We start from the raw sequence: 16,041 nt of genomic DNA, 5'->3' as shown, positions 1-16,041 counted from the left end.
CTGGTACTATTTGCTGGAAAGAATGCTATCTCCCCATGGAGTATGCCCAGCACCCTTGACTCCAGATGCATGGGCTCATGTATGAACTATCCGTCCCATTCCACATTCTTATGCCAGTTCCACATGTTTTTATTACTGTAGATTTGCAGGTAAGTTTCTAAATCAGGAAATGTTCGTACTCTAACTTTATTTTTCTTTTTGAAAATTGACTCTTGAGATCTATATGAATTTGTAATTGGCTTTCTTATTTCTTTGAAGCAGACTTTGGGAACTTTTGTAGAATTTGTGTTGAATCTCAGATCTCTGGATCACTTTTTGTGGTACTGATATCTTAATAACATTGTCTTTCAATTCATGAACATGGATTTAGATCTTCTTTAACTCTTTCAGCAGTACTTTTGCTGTAGTCTGCAATGTACAATTATCTCATCTTTCTGCTATTGTAAAGGCAATTGTTTTCTTCTTTTGTTCTTTGCTTGTGTACAGAAATGTAGTGATGGTTGTAGACTTACCTTTAGTGTCAAGAAATGCTGATCTCATAGATAAGCCTGGAAGCTGTTATGGTGTGGACATAAGGGGTTCCACAACAGTTCCTGCATTAATGCAGGAATTTTCAGAAGTGAAATGCTGAGAATCTGAGAGTTGTAACCTAATCAGTCCATCCTAGCTTGAATGGACTGACATGGCTGTAACTGTAAGCAGATGGGGCATGACTAGAGGAGGTGTATCCCTGGGGATGTGACCTGGATGGGTGTAACTTCTCTGCAGTCCCTCTACCTACCCACTCTACTTCCTCATTGCCCTGAATATAGCAATGCTCCTTCACCATGTCCTTCCACATAATGTTCCATCTCAACTTGGGCCCAGAGCAATGTAGTGGTCTGACAATTGACTGAACCTCTGGAGCCAGGAGCCAAAATAAACTTTTCCACTCTAAATTGTTCTTGCCAGATATTTTGATCAGAGATGAAAAACTGATAAACACAAAAATATTCACTCTTCTATATTTTGGAAGAGTTTGAGAATGATTGGTATAATTTTTTATTTAAATGTTGGGAAGAATTTATCAATGAATTAATAAAAAAATTCCTTTGGGCTAGAGGCATACCTAACTCAGTTGCAGAGCATCTGCTTAACACGCTTAAGGCCTTTGGTTTGATCCTCTGCATCACATTAAGAAAACATGCCTTGGCTGGCGATGTCGCTTAGGAGTAGAGCTCATCCCCAGTGTAAACAGGAGAAACAAAACAAAACAAAATCAAAACCCACGAAGTCATCTGGTCCTGAGATTTTCTTTGTTAGTATGTTTTTGATTACAGATTACTTGTTAAAAGTCTGAGATTTTTAAAAATTTCTTTTTGAATCAGTTTAGGTTATTTGTGGATTTCTTATAACTTGTGCATTTAATCTAAGTTATCAAATTTGCTGGTGCACAGTTGTTTACTGCATTCTCTCATAATCGGTTTTGTTTCTGTAAGGTTGGTAGTAGTGACTCCGTTTTCTTTTTAAATTTTAGCTATTTGTATATCTTTTTTCCCATATCAGTGTAGCTACACTTTCCTGTTTTGTTGTCTTTTTAAGGATTTAGTTTTTGGTTTTATTGATTTTCTTCATTGCTTTTCCAGTTTCTGCTTCATTTAGTTCCACTGTAATTCTTTTTTGCTTCCTTATGCTAGCTGTGAGTATATTTACTCTTTCTTTTTTAGTTCCTTAGGGTATCAAGCTAAATTGCTGATTTGAGATTTTTCTTCCTGTATAGCATAGGTTTTTATAGCTGTGAATTTTTCTTTTGGCACATCCTTCACAACATTCAATAAACTTTAGGATTTTGTGTCTGAGTTTTCATTTGGATCTAAATATTTTCTAGTTTCTCTCATGATTTCTCCTTTATCCTATCGGTTGTCTAACAGTGGGCTTTTTTAATTTCCACATATTTGTGAATTTTTTTATTTTTGCTCCTTTTGCTGGTTTCTATTTTATTCATGCCTTGCCTGAAAAGATACTTTTTATTATTCCAATCTTTGTAATTATATGAAGGTTTCTTTTATGGCCCAACATGCGGCCTGCCCTTGGGAATATTTCAGTAGACTGGAGAAGCATGAATGCTGAACATCCGACTATTGCACATTGAACTTGGGGCTGTTGTGCTAAACAGCACTGAGAGGAAAGCACTATTCAAGTGTTCAGGTTTTGAGGTGAATCTTTTGCTGCCTCACAGACTGAAAACAGAAAACTCGGAGTTAGTAGAGTCCTGTCAGTGAAAAGTTCAGAAGTCCTGGTCCTCAGGAAAATGAAGCAGTTTGTAGGAAGCTCAATATTTCATTACACAGTCTGCTCCAAATGAGTGGTTCTAGCTGTTGAAATTAGAAAATAAGTGATTACTTGAACATAAGAAAAAAATTAATTACTTGAAAAGGATAAATAAGTTGGATACATTTATTAGATAAAGAGATAAATCAGAAAAATTAATCACCAACATTAGAAACAATGAGACATTACTACAGATCTCAGAAACATCAAAATGAAAATCAGAATGCAGCATGAATAATAGTTTTGTCAATGAATCTGAATATTAAAAGGAATTAACAAATTTCTAAAGTGCTGTGCAGTATACATGCATCTTGCCAACACAGACACTAGGTGATCTGAATAATTCTGTACCTATTAAATAATTTCATTATGAAGCAAAAATGTCTCTGGTAAATAACCTACAGTTACTTGGCTTCACAAATAAATCTTCCCAAGAAAAAATAACATGAATCCTTTCCAAAATAGTCCAGATCAACCATAAAGAAGAATAATATTATGGCATTTGCAGATAAATGGATGGACTTGGAGAATATGCTAAATGAAATAAACCAATCCCCAAAAACCAAAGGACAAATGTTTCCCTGATAAGTGGATGATGATATATAATAGGAGTGGGGGGTGGGAATGAGAGAAGAATGGAGGAACTTTAGATTACATAGAGGGAAATGAGAGGGCATGAAAAATGGTGGAATGAAACAGACATCATTACTCTATGTACATGTATGATTACATGAATGGTATGGATTTACATCATGTACAACCATAGAAATGAAATAATGTATCCCATTTGTATATAATGAATCAAAAATGCAGTCTAAAAAATTTAAAAATTAAATTTAAAAAAATGAAAATTATAGTACATTTCTCAACACTTGGAGTGGGAATTTCTACCTCCAAACATGGAGATTTGAGAAATTTCTAAAATGTGATTATGATGTGTGTCTGTCTGACCTTGTGATGTGGTTTTGGAAGGGAGCCGTCTCCAGTGTGTTCAATCTGGTGGCATTGTGTAATTATTTTTGAGAGCAACTTGCTTGTTCCATTGTTGAGAAGTCAAACTTCTTTGCAAATCATCTAATTCATGCTTATAATTAGAAAAAGCATACCAGTCGTATCATGTTATTGGAGAAGTTGGATCCACAGGGTCACGGACTGTTCGGCACAGGTACTGCTGTGTGGTATGAAACAGCAACACTGCCCGGGCTGGAGCCTGGCTTGCTCTACTGCCAATGTTGGACGTTCTCATTGAGTTTGGAAAGTGCATTTTTTACTTTGCTCTGAATTCTGAAAATAATGTATCCAGTTCCACCACACTCTTTTTTAGGTTGGCTAAAAAACCTTCTCTCAGGTATTGCCTGAGAGAAGCAGTGTTGAGGTCCCTATTTGGAAGGGTGTGCCCTGTGTGGGCCATGGACAGGTGGTTGAGGGGAACTTCCCACTGGGATTTTGTGCCTGGAACAGGCGTGCTATGTGCTGTGAAGCTCCTGGCTGGTGATTAGAGGGGTTGGGCTGGCTACAAACACAAATTCTTCTCTTGCAAACTTGATGATCTCATACAAAGACCTCATTCCCAGCTGGTGTTTGACTTGTATCACTGAATATGCTAAAAATTTGAAAGTTAAGTGTAGCTTAATTTTTTTTTCTTTACGTGTTGTCCAAACACAAATGTTGGTAAAGCACAGTAAAGGATGTTCAGAATTTCTGAGTCAGAAATGTGAAATATGTAAGAAATAGAATTTGGTGGTATCCCAATCTCTTCCTTGGATGTGCATAGTTCTATTCATTTTTAATTTGTTGAACAAAGGGTAAAGTTGGCAATTATCAGATCTCCCTTTGAGATAGAATGTAAATTTATGAAAGTCTAAAAAATGGAGCGCAGAAGTGGACATTTTCCTTTACTATGTGCAGAAAGGTAAATGGTGCAAATTATCTAAGGAGCAATTCAACAACATCCACATATAATTTTAAAATGCATTTAAAATTGTTTTAAATCCATTTTAAATCCATTGTTCATCAATGTAGTCAAAAGGCAATGTGTTATGTTTCAAATTTTAGATATATTTAATACTTTATTGATAAATATGACTACATTATTAGATAATAAATTGTCTGTGGGATTAACTGCTATGTAGATATGAATTATGTTGTAGATGATTCTGTGCTCATGAACATAGATGTTTATGATACATGATTAAAGAAAAACACATGCTACAAACAAGCTAAACCAATATAATTTATCAAATACATGTGCGTATACAACATATAAACACATGTAAAGCTTTTAGAATGTTTTCTGACTGGTAATTAATACTCAGTAAATGTTAAACATAATGATCTTATAAAAATTTGGGGTATTTTTCCCCTCTGGTAGGAATATGGACATTTTTTTTATTACATCTCCTGAATTTCAAAAAATTTCAACAATGAGCATGTCTCATTTTTATTAATGCTAAGGTACAATTTAGATTGTTTTAAACAGTTCACGAGATTCATCCTCATTTATTATTAGGTCAAGTTGAGCAGCAGTTTCTTCAACAGCCAAAAATTTAATAAAGAGACTCTAGATGGTGAGAGAAGGGAGGCGGGCAGGGACATTGTGGGAGTGGAGATGGAGAGGCCACACGGGTGTCCAAGCCATAGAGAGAGTGACGCTGATGGAAAGCCCGCAGCCCTGGGTCCAGGGATGAAGAGGCAGCCCTCAGCGGCAGGCATGGTTCAGGCAGAGGACAGAGCAAGCAGAAGGCCACCAATGGCAGGGTGTTGGGTGTCACAGTTAGAATGCAGAGGGGCAGCGGCAGGGGGTAGAGTAGCAACTACTGGACAACAGCAGCATAAACAGAGACGAGGACTGAAGACCCTGGGAGAAGAGGAGGGTCCAGCTCACGTGGGGGAAGGTCAGGAGTAACTGCTGCACACGTTTGCAGCGGGGTGCTATCTTACACGTGCCCGGTAGATTGATTCCCTCAGTCTTGTTACTCACGTATTCCACTCTGGTTTGGACAAGTGTCCCCAAGCCCATGTGGTCGAGCCAGGGGCCTCAATCTGTGGTGTGTTTGCAAGGCTGAAAGATGGTGAACCCTAGAGATGGGGTAGTGGGAGATACACTGATCCTCAGGCCTTCCTCTTCCTCTCTCTTCTTCCCAGCTGCCTTGAGGGACACTGGCCTTCTTTGCCACATTTCCCCTGAGATCCACTCTTTCACCACAGACCCAAGTTATAGGGTCAATTCTACCATGGACTGAAAACTCCAAAACTATGAGCCAAAAGAAACCTTTCTTCTTTCTAAAGTTATTTATTCAGGTAATTTGTCAAAGTCACAAAAGCTGACTAACACATGTTCTATACCTTTACTTTAAAATTTTACTTTTATTAGATTTATTAGTACATATTCAACAAAAAGTCTGAAGTATGTAATTTGATGTATTTGGACATGTGATAACATTTCTGTGACACTATCACCCAGATCAGGGCACATCTGCCCCTCTGCAGTTTCCCCAGTCTGCCCTGTGATTTCCTCCTCACGGCAATCGTCTTTTACTATAGATTAGTTTGCATTTTTCTAGAAATTCATACAATACTCACATGGAAAATGCATTCTTTTTTCCATACCCTCAGTCAGTATACTTAACTTGAGGTTCATTCACTAATCACCTCCACCAGTAGTCCTTTCAGGCCTGTTTCTTAGTTGTTACATGAATTTGCCAACATTTATTCAGTCATCCTTGTGATTGTCCCTGGGTAGTTTCCAGCTTTGAACACTCAACTAGTGAAAACACAGTGTACCCATGTTTTATTCTTTCCTTTACCTGGATGGTTTGGTCAAATGATTGGTGCATTTTTAAAATCCTTTAGTTGTTTTCCAGAGTTGTTACAACATTTTGTGTTCACAGCAATGTACAAAATATTGCTGCTCTGTGTTCTCTGCAGCACTTGGTGTGATCAGTCATTGAACTGTAGAAATGTTGATAGGTGTGCAGAGGGACTACTGTGATTTTAATTTACATTTATTTTAATTATTACATTTAATAATTGATTATATTTAGGGACTCCTCTTATCTTCTTTCATGAAGCGACTACAAAAATCATTTGGTCATCCGTTTCATATTGTGTTGAATATTATTAAGAAATTGTAAAATTTCCTTATGTATATTGTATATACTTCCTGGACCTCATGTATGATTTACAAATATTTTCTCTCAGTCTATAGAGATCTTAATTTTAACAAAGCCCTATTTATCAACTTTTATCATTTATGGATCATAGTTTTGTCATAATATCTAAGAAAACTTTAACTCAAGAGCAGAAAATCTTTTTCTCTTATTTTTTATTGATTTTTATGGGTTTATGTTTATATTTAGGGGCATAGTTTATTTTTAGTTTTTACATGTGGAAATTGATCAAGTCTGATTTTGTTTGTTTGGCTTGTGTAACGGAGCTACAGTTCTCCAACATCAGGAATGCATATGGATTTGTTTTGACTGTTCTTCTACTGTTTTTAATCATTGGTTTCTGTGCCTTGGAATGCCTAGTACATTTTTGTTGAATGACAGATATTATAGATTTTAAAAAGGGCTCCAGATGATGTAGCTTCCATCATGAAGAGTCACCACATTTTCCTTGGGTAAGAAAAGTCAGCATTGATCACCTTCATTCGGTTAGTGCCTCGTTTGGGTTTCATTTGGGGAAGGGTCTGCTTGTCTCTCATTTGTACCTGCCCTTGTTACAAAGTGCTCTCTGGAACTTTCCACTGAGAGTCTGGGCCCTCTCTCAGGGCCTTGAATGCGCATTCCTTTTGTTCCTGACACAAGAAGGAAGCTTTGTTTCTACGCCATCTTCATGGGAAACTGGCCAGAGGACTTGTGCATCTCACCTTCTTCTCATTAGAATCCTTCTCTTTGGTCTTCAGTTTTCTCTCCAGTTCACCAGACCCAATATCCCTCCAGTCCACATGCCCAGCAGCTGGCCCCTGGCTGGGTGGAGTCTGGATTCTCAGCTCTGGCCTTGAGTCTAGAATCAGCAAATACCCACCCTCAGGAAGACTTTGGGGTTTCTCTTTCCCTCTTGGAGCTCATCTCCTTGGGAATTTTCCCCTTCCCTGGTGTTTTTAGCTTTAGTACTCCTCTGAAATCTTGAAGTGGTTTTTACTTTTTTTTAAATCAGACATTTTTAGTGTTTTTCAGTAAGAGCGTGGAGCTCCAAACTACTATATCCAGTTCTAAAGCAAAATTTTACACAGCCCCTCAACCCCGTGTTTGTGGATTAATCTTAACCCTTTCCTATCTCTTCTCCTGTGTTCTACATTTGTGTTTGCAGCTGTTTTTTCACTTAAGTTTCTCTTATCTTCCACTGCGTTTGAACTGTGTGTGTGTGCTGTGTGTGTGAGTGTGCACATGTGTGTATGATTACTAACTCAGCTTCCATTTCTAACTTCATGGGTGTAGCATATGTTCTTCCCTCGGATGTCTCCTTTAGTCAGTTGAGAATATCATTATAGCATTTCTGACCTGTGACATGCCCCTGTACTTCTATGTCTTCAGATTTCCATCGTCTGTCCTTTACTGATGTTTACTCTGTGTTTTAGGCTAAAAGCAATTTTTAAAAAAGGGGAAGTTGGTGGTGAGCTTGAATACTAATTCAAGTAAACCTCTCTTGATTTTATTTTAAACCAATTCAATTTTATCAGATTGTCTTAATTTTTTTAAATTGTTTTTTCTTCTAAGGAAATTTTTATCATTAGAACAGAAGCCTCAGTAACGAGATGTATAGACCTCCATGGGAGATTTGGGGAAGAGGAGAAAGAAGTACATGAAACACACACTAATTAGCTGTTTTCTAGCTCTGGTGTCTGCTGTGCATTTTAAGCATCAGAATTTTACTGTGTAAGGCCACCAAAGGGCTCCAGGGTTCTTTACAAACACCCAACACCCCAAGAACCTGCCTTGCACATTAGGAGGACTTCAAAATAAACTCGTTCACTTGAGTTCCTACTGGAACTGGATATCAGTGTGCAGTCAGTGGAGAAGCTTCTGAGAAGCTCAAGGTGGGCTCCAGACCTGGTGCCAAAAGTAGGAGGTGATGTGACCCAACATCAAAAGCTGGATGAGAAGCAATTAGATCGCCTTTAGGAATCACATTCTCTATGAAGTATGAAATTTTGAGATGCCCCTGATCCATCTGAACTTCTCCATGTAAATTAGAGATCAACGATTGGACAAAAGGAAGCAGGACAGGAGGGGTGCCGATGTCTGTGGTCCACGCAGCTCAGGCACGCTCACTAGTGAGCTATGGTGAGTTCACCTTCCCTCCTCTTCCTCTGACACTCTCTAATCCAAGGATGTGCTTATGGACTGCCTTGATATATTTTTGTCTGGTCAAAATGTTAAGGGAACTTTGAACATAAAGAGGGATTGGGACAGGGACAGGAGACATCAGTGCTTAATTTTGCATTAGTGTCTCAGGTTATTCCAGCTCCTTAATCTTCTGACTTTATTTACTGACTATTAGAGAGGGAAAACAATCAAAATAAAATTGCCTAACTTGCACCTGCAAAGACCTGGAGTGACTTATGGCTCCGCTGAGACCAGGCTGTTCCTTTGAGTGTGCCGTGTGCTTTGGCAATCACCACCTCAGTTGGCTTTCTCAGGCGGCCAGGAGGGACCTGAGACATGGCCTGTGGGAACAACAATGCCACAGGTGGATCTGCTTCAGGTGGGGCTGAGATGAACTCTGTCTTCCTTGGCCACTATCATTCAGGGGCTGCTACGATTGCTTCAACCTTTATATCGTGACTCCTCGCCTACTTCTGATCCAATGGGTGACTCACTTTTGGTCTGAATAGGATTTGCATAATACCCGCAAAATGTATTCCTACTTTGTGTTATGTCGGCCTTATTTCCCCCAAAGTCCAAAATGGAGGTGGAGTCCTGGCAATCTTTTCATCAGGATTGCACTTCTCTTGGTTGTCCAATGAAATGGCAGGATGTGCCTTGATAGTTCAAACCATCACCACCATCACATCACCACCATCATCACCACCACAAACATCACCATCACCATCACCACCGCCACCATCGTCATCACCACCACCATTATCATCATCACCACCATCACCACCACCATCATCACCACCACACACACCACCATCATCATCACACCGCCACCATCATCATCACCACCACCATTACCATCATCACCACCATCACCACCACCATTATCACTACCACAAACATCACCATCACCATCACTACCGCCACCATCATCATCACCACCACCATTACCATCATCACCACCATCACCACCACCATTATCACCACCACAAACATCACCATCACCATCACCATCATCACCACTGCCACCATCGTCATCACCACCACCATTATCATCATCACCACCATCACCACCACCATCATCACCACTACAAACATCACCATCACCATCACCATCATCGCCATCACCATCACCATCACCACCATCGTCATCAGCGCCACCATCATCATCACCACTACCATCACCACTATCATCATCACCACCACTACCATCATCACCACCACCATCACCACCATCATCATTACCACCATCATCATCACCACCACCATCACCATCATCACCATCATCACCACCATCATTATCACCATCATCATCATTCCCTTTTAATCTAAATGGTTATCATATATTACTTACCTCATGAGATATGGTGGAGGCAAGCCCCTTCCATGTGGATGGTAGGTGAGCCAGTGTCAAGGGTAAGACAGAATTCCTGCACGCCTGAAGCTTTCACTCTAGTGCAGCAGACAGGCAACACAGAATCTGCCAACCAGTAAGGAGCTTTGGTGTTAGGAAAGTACTGGGAAGGAAAATCCAGAAAGGAAAAAAAAAATGGCCAGGGTAGGAGCTAGTGTTTCAGAAAGAAGTGAAAGATCTGAACTGAAATTTAAGTGGAGATTTTGGAAAGGGCAGTCAGTCAGAGAATGTCATGGTCTAATGGTACATGAGTCAGGAGGGGGAGGAGTTTGAAGATCGCAAGCAGGACCACTGCAGCAGCTATGGTGAGAAAAGGGAAGAGAGCAAGGAACTGAAGAAAGGTCAAGCAGAGACGAGGACCCAAGGCACATGGCAAGAAGCACAGGAGTACACACACAGTGACATCTGTGACGATTTGTCTCACAGGAGAAAGCTCGGATACAATAGAGCTTTCCAAAGACCACTGTGGTTGGTAAGTATATGGATAGAGGGAAATCCTGTGCTGTTGCTGTAGTGGGAATGTAAAATGGTGTAGCTACCACAGAAAACAGAGAGGTGGTTCCTCAAAAACTAAAAGTCACAATCACCATCTGACTCACAGATCTGCTTTGGGGTATAAGCAAAGAAGAATTAAAAGCAAGGTCTCAAAGAGGTATCCCTGAACCCAGAACAGTGAGATTCACAATCACCAAAGGTGTGATTGACACGAGTTCATTGATAGATGCATGGATGAACAAAGCGTGGGGTATGCACACCACGGGATGGCCTTCAGCCTCTCAAGGAAAGGAAATTCTGATGAGTGTCGGTGCAGGAACGAACCTCAGGGCCAGATGCTAAGTGAAAATCCGAGTCGCCAAAGAGAAGTCCTTGTGTTTCCACTTGGACGAGGCAGTGAGAGCAGACAAACTCCTGAAGACAAAGCGATGGCTGGCGGAAGGAGTGGAGGGTTGGCTAGGGGGTGTACAACTTCACCTGGGAAGGGTAAATGTCCTGGAGATGGGGCTGGTGTCGGTCACGCAGTAGTGTGTATACTTGATGTTACAGGACCGAACGCTTGAAAACGGATCAGGTGGTAACTTTTATGTCAGGCATATTTACCATAATTAAAAGTTGTTAAAGGAAAAAGATCATTTGCTGACTAGAGTGTAGACTTCAGCAGGTCAGCATGGAGCATGAAGGACAGTGAGGTGGCCATTGCATACTCTCAACCGGACGCCATGGTGGCTTGGACAAGTTTGTCACTGGGCACCTGGAATAGGATGGTTCCAGTGCAGATGGCAAACGCAGAGTTTACAGACGGCCCATTCTAGGAAGCTCATTGTAAAGGCAAGCAGAAAGTTCTAGCTGCATTTATCTAGGGAGTGTGTCAGGTAAAGGAGGTGTGTGTGTCTGTGTGTCTGTGTGTCTGTGTGTCTGTGTGTGTGTGTGTGTGTGTGTGTGAGAGAGAGAGAGAGAGAGAGAGAGAGAGAAAGAGGGCACAGAGAAATACTGATGAAGAAGAGAAGGATATGAACGTTGGAGGAGATGCCCTTACATAAGGGTAAAGAGAGGTTGTTCGTGGCGAACATCCAGGGTAGGTATGAGGGAGGCTGCAGACTGATGTTAGGGGTCGTGAAGATGGTGTGGTTCTCACATAACTATTTCTGCTTCAGCCGTGAACTAAGAAGTGAGGTTAGTTATTTCCGAGTACAGAAGGGCAGGTTGTTGAGGTTTGGGTGGAGAGTGGAAGTAAGATGGGCATCCTGGTGAGTAAAGAAGCAGATTAATTAGAGAAACGCAGGAGGGTGGCAGAGTAGGACTAGAATCCTTGGGGACTGGTGAGTTACGTAGATAATCTTATTTTTTCCTTACAACACTCCTACAAGGTAGCATTCTTCCAACTAAACGCAGGGGTGCAGAGCCGGGGCTGGGAGGGTGGGTTAAGCAGCAGCCCCGCTCTCTCCAGTTTGGCAAGGCCATGCTTCTGCGTGCATCACCTAGGACCCAGCACCTGATATTGTCCACTTAACTTAATCATGACAATATATTAGTCCATATAAAAGAGAGGTACAAAGAAGCATTCAGGCTGTTTGCCAGTGTCACAAGAATCAGCTGCAAGTTTCCAATGGTTCCAGCCTCAGACCACTCCCTCTCACCAAGTTGCCACACCGGTACCCTCTGCAGAGTGGGGTCTCCTCCAGGGGCACAGGAGTGACCCAAGGCCGGCTTGCTGCATTCTCCAAGGTCACCATAATGATAGAGTTGTATGTGCGTGTTTTAAAATATATCACAATGTAAATTTTGGAATATTCACACATGAAGATCCCAGAAGATGGTCAGGCTTTACTGTTTTGCTGAAAAAGAAAAGAATTTAAGACCCAAAGTCAAACAAATTCGAACTATTGCTTGTTTTTCAGATATCCAGTTCCATGCTATTTGTTCTTCAAGTGGCAAGAGAAAAAAATTATTCAAATAAATTGCATTCTTTGGAAAAATCTGTTTTCATATGCTGAAATCTGGTATTTTCCCACACAAAGGGCAAAATGCCCAACAGTCAAGGGTCAGCACAATTCCGAGTACCCAGCTTCACTCCCGCCCAGTCCAGGGTCTGCAGTGGAGCCTCCAGCAGACCCTGTGGCTCAGCAGGCCTTCCTTCCTCACCTTCAAATCAATGCACCTGTCACAAGCTGACATGTGTAAATAGCTGAAGATTTCATCTAAAATAAAATATGTCATAATTCTTCCCTGGTGTAGCTTTTTGTATCATTGAATCTAAAATTAAATTGATTTACCATTTGTAAGCATAATACCAAATGCAGAGTGATAGAACTGATTATATTTTAAAAAATCCATCTATGTGTCAAAAATACCATATACAAAGTTAAATAGCAAGCTGTGAAGGAAATTGCAAAGTGCACATCCAAAAATCCAAAATATATGATGGAAAACAGAAAGACAATAATATAAATAGAGACAAAGCTTATAAAGAGATAATTCACAATAAGAAACACAAATGCTCAACAGATACAAAAAATTGTTCAACTTATAAACCTAAAAGGATATAATATGATTATTGTCATTATTAGCCATTCTATGAGTAGATAATAATTTTAAACTAATTATAAATAAACCATTACCATTACACTTTGAAAGTGCTAAGGGTTTAGGAATATGCAGAAACACTGCCCTTGCTATTTTAAGAAAGACCATTCAGATATACCTACATACCTGTAACTACAAAAAATGCATGCCTAATGGTGTAATGTAATGTAAATGGTGAATGGTGCATTCACCATTCATACTTTTTGGAAACTTTAGACAGCAGATTTACTTCTCGAAATGTTCTCCAGAGTGATCAGTTGCTGAATGGGCAAATATAGGTGCAAACACAAGGGACACAGCAACTTCGCCTGCACCATCGAGAGTCTCAGGACGGAAAACCTGGTGCTTGGAGTCCGACCCAAGGGAAGTCATTTCTCTATGTTGTGGCAAAGAAGCCCCATGCAGTGTCCCTCACACTGGTACTTAGTGGGCATTTGCTTCATGGTTATGTAATTTAAATGTGAAAAACTATTCAAGAGCTGATAGTAATATAAGGCCCATAGGGATTGAGTTATTAATTTACTCAACCTTTACAACTTTTTTGCCAACTGAGTTATAATCCCTGGGTTATATGAAAAGTGAATGGAAAGTTAAATTGAAAGTTTGTGTATATATATATATATATATGGTTTTTTGTTTTGTTTTGTTTTGTTTTTTTGATCAGGGGAGACGATGCACGGAAAGCCCCAGCCCAGCACCTGACAGAGTGGTCCTCAGTATATGGCAGTTCACATACTCAGACCAGCGATGTGTCCTTATCAAGGTTGCCTGGAGGGCTTCCTCTGTAGCTGGTTTTCCCTGTCTTCTCTTCTCTCCATTTTCTTCATTCCTTCCTTCTTGCTTGGCATTCCTTGTCTTTCTTTCCTTTCCTCCTTCCATCATTTTGGGCATTTCATAGGAGCCATGCATTTCCCCAGACTCTGAGACAAATAAAAATGAGCAGCACATTCTGCTTCCAAGAACTGGAGGCCTGGTCCATGCAACCAGCCCTGAAAGAAGCAAAACCAGGCAGGACAGCAGTGGCTCTGGCACCTGAAGCAGGAAGTGGCTCACCTCCAGGCAGGAAGTTTTTAAAGACTTTAAGTGGGTTTGGAAGACCAAACAGTAATATATGAGATGGAGAATGCAGAGAAGGCTTCTCATGCCTCAGACCTAATTTTGCACCTGAAAGGACTTGGAGGTCACAGTATTGGGGGTGACAGAGAGACCACAGGCAAGGGGGTGAAAGTAGTTCAGAGCAAGTTTGGGAAAGGCTTTGGAAAAGATGAGTGACTCATACTGGATCCTATATAAACAATTTCAACAAAAACAGTGGCCTGATCAGATCTTGGTTTGGGAGACTGACTCACGTGCTGGCAGCAATGAGAATGATTGACTCCCACTTGATTTCACACAGCTCTTTGGGGGCTCCACTCCATGGGCGGAGTGCTGTGCTGTTCAGCCCGGGGAGCCATCTCCGTAAAGCCACCGACTCCTGTGTGCTCAGCCGTTGCTTCCTCGGGTACTGGATGGCCCAGCCAGGGTCTGGCTCTTCACTGTCAATTTCAGGAACATCACTGGCAAAGTGGTGCTAGAAGCGGAGACGCAGAGATAATAAGGACGTGGTTCTTTCTCTCAGAAATGCCGTAGGCGAGTAGGACAGGGAAGTTTCCAGCTGCCCAGCAACTGGGTCTGATCGACAGTACTGTAAACCACGTACATGGAGGAGACTTGACTCTTCTTGAAAGCAAAGCTTTTCAAGGAAGGAAACCCTTCCCTGAGGAGGATTTTGAAAGATGAGGGGGACTTTCCGCAGCAGTGGAAGGGCGTCTTCTCTCCCCTGCGCTCCACAACAATGCTCCTCTGCTTGCCTCTCGCGGGTTCTCCAGGTGCCCGGGCCTGGGCCAGGCTTTCACCTATTGTACCCACTCTTACAGTATCACTGGACCTGCTCTCTGAAGTAAAGTAATCTTAATTTTAGAAACAAGAAAAATAAATCCCGGGAAATTTAAGTTGGTGGTTATCACAATTCCTGGGGAGGGAGAAATGCCATCCTGCTCAGCCCGATGCCAAAGCACAGGGTTCGCTCACTGCCAGCCCTTCCTGAGTGCCCGCGCGCCAAGCACACTCCCGCGCTTCCAAGTCAGGGGCCTTTGCTGGTCCATGCAGTAGCCAAGTGCAGAGTCAGCGCTGGGACCCACCCATCCAGGAGGTGGCCCCAAACGTTTTAGTAATGAACAAGTCGGTTAATACATCAACACCTAGAACCTTCTCTTAGGACTTGCGTGGTGCTGTCAGATATAAAGATTTTGGTTTTATACATTATGCCTTCTGAACTAAATCATCTGTCTCTTGGTAAAGGGTCTCCCTTCACCTTTTGTATAACCCCCTCCCCGGCCTCTAACAGAGAAGGCCCTGCCTAACGTCCGACACCTTGACAGGCTTTTTAAAAGTAAATCATCCATGTCTCCTCCATTTCCGAATGGACTTCATCCACCTGCTTGCTTTTGTTCTCCTGCTGTTCTGGAGAAGAGTTGAAATCCTCATCCCGTTCTTGTCCCAGGATTGCTTCAGCTCTTGTGTTCTCTAAAAACCTCCACAGGCCTGGCTTAACCTCTGCAGCTCACATGGTCCATGCAGAGTCCTTCTTTCCACTAAGGAAATTAATCTGAAACTCAGTTATGGTGACTCTAGTCACGGGGTGCAAAGTGAAAAGGAGAGAAAGTTGAAGCCTGTAGAACCTCAAGGCGAGTGATTTTCACCAGCAGAAAGGGGAGTTCATTCCTTCTAACCTCAGTCGCAAGATCTGGTGTCACTCCAAACGTTTTACTCACACCCCTCCAAAATGATATGTATATGTATCTCCCATGCTCCGTGGCCTGCCGAACCCCCACCCTACCTGGAGAGGGATCCTTCCTGTCCCTTTCCCAC

Source organism: Sciurus carolinensis, chromosome 13 (assembly GCF_902686445.1).
Source record: "Sciurus carolinensis chromosome 13, mSciCar1.2, whole genome shotgun sequence".
Classification (NCBI taxonomy): domain Eukaryota; kingdom Metazoa; phylum Chordata; class Mammalia; order Rodentia; family Sciuridae; genus Sciurus; species Sciurus carolinensis.
This window is presented reverse-complemented; position numbering follows the sequence as displayed.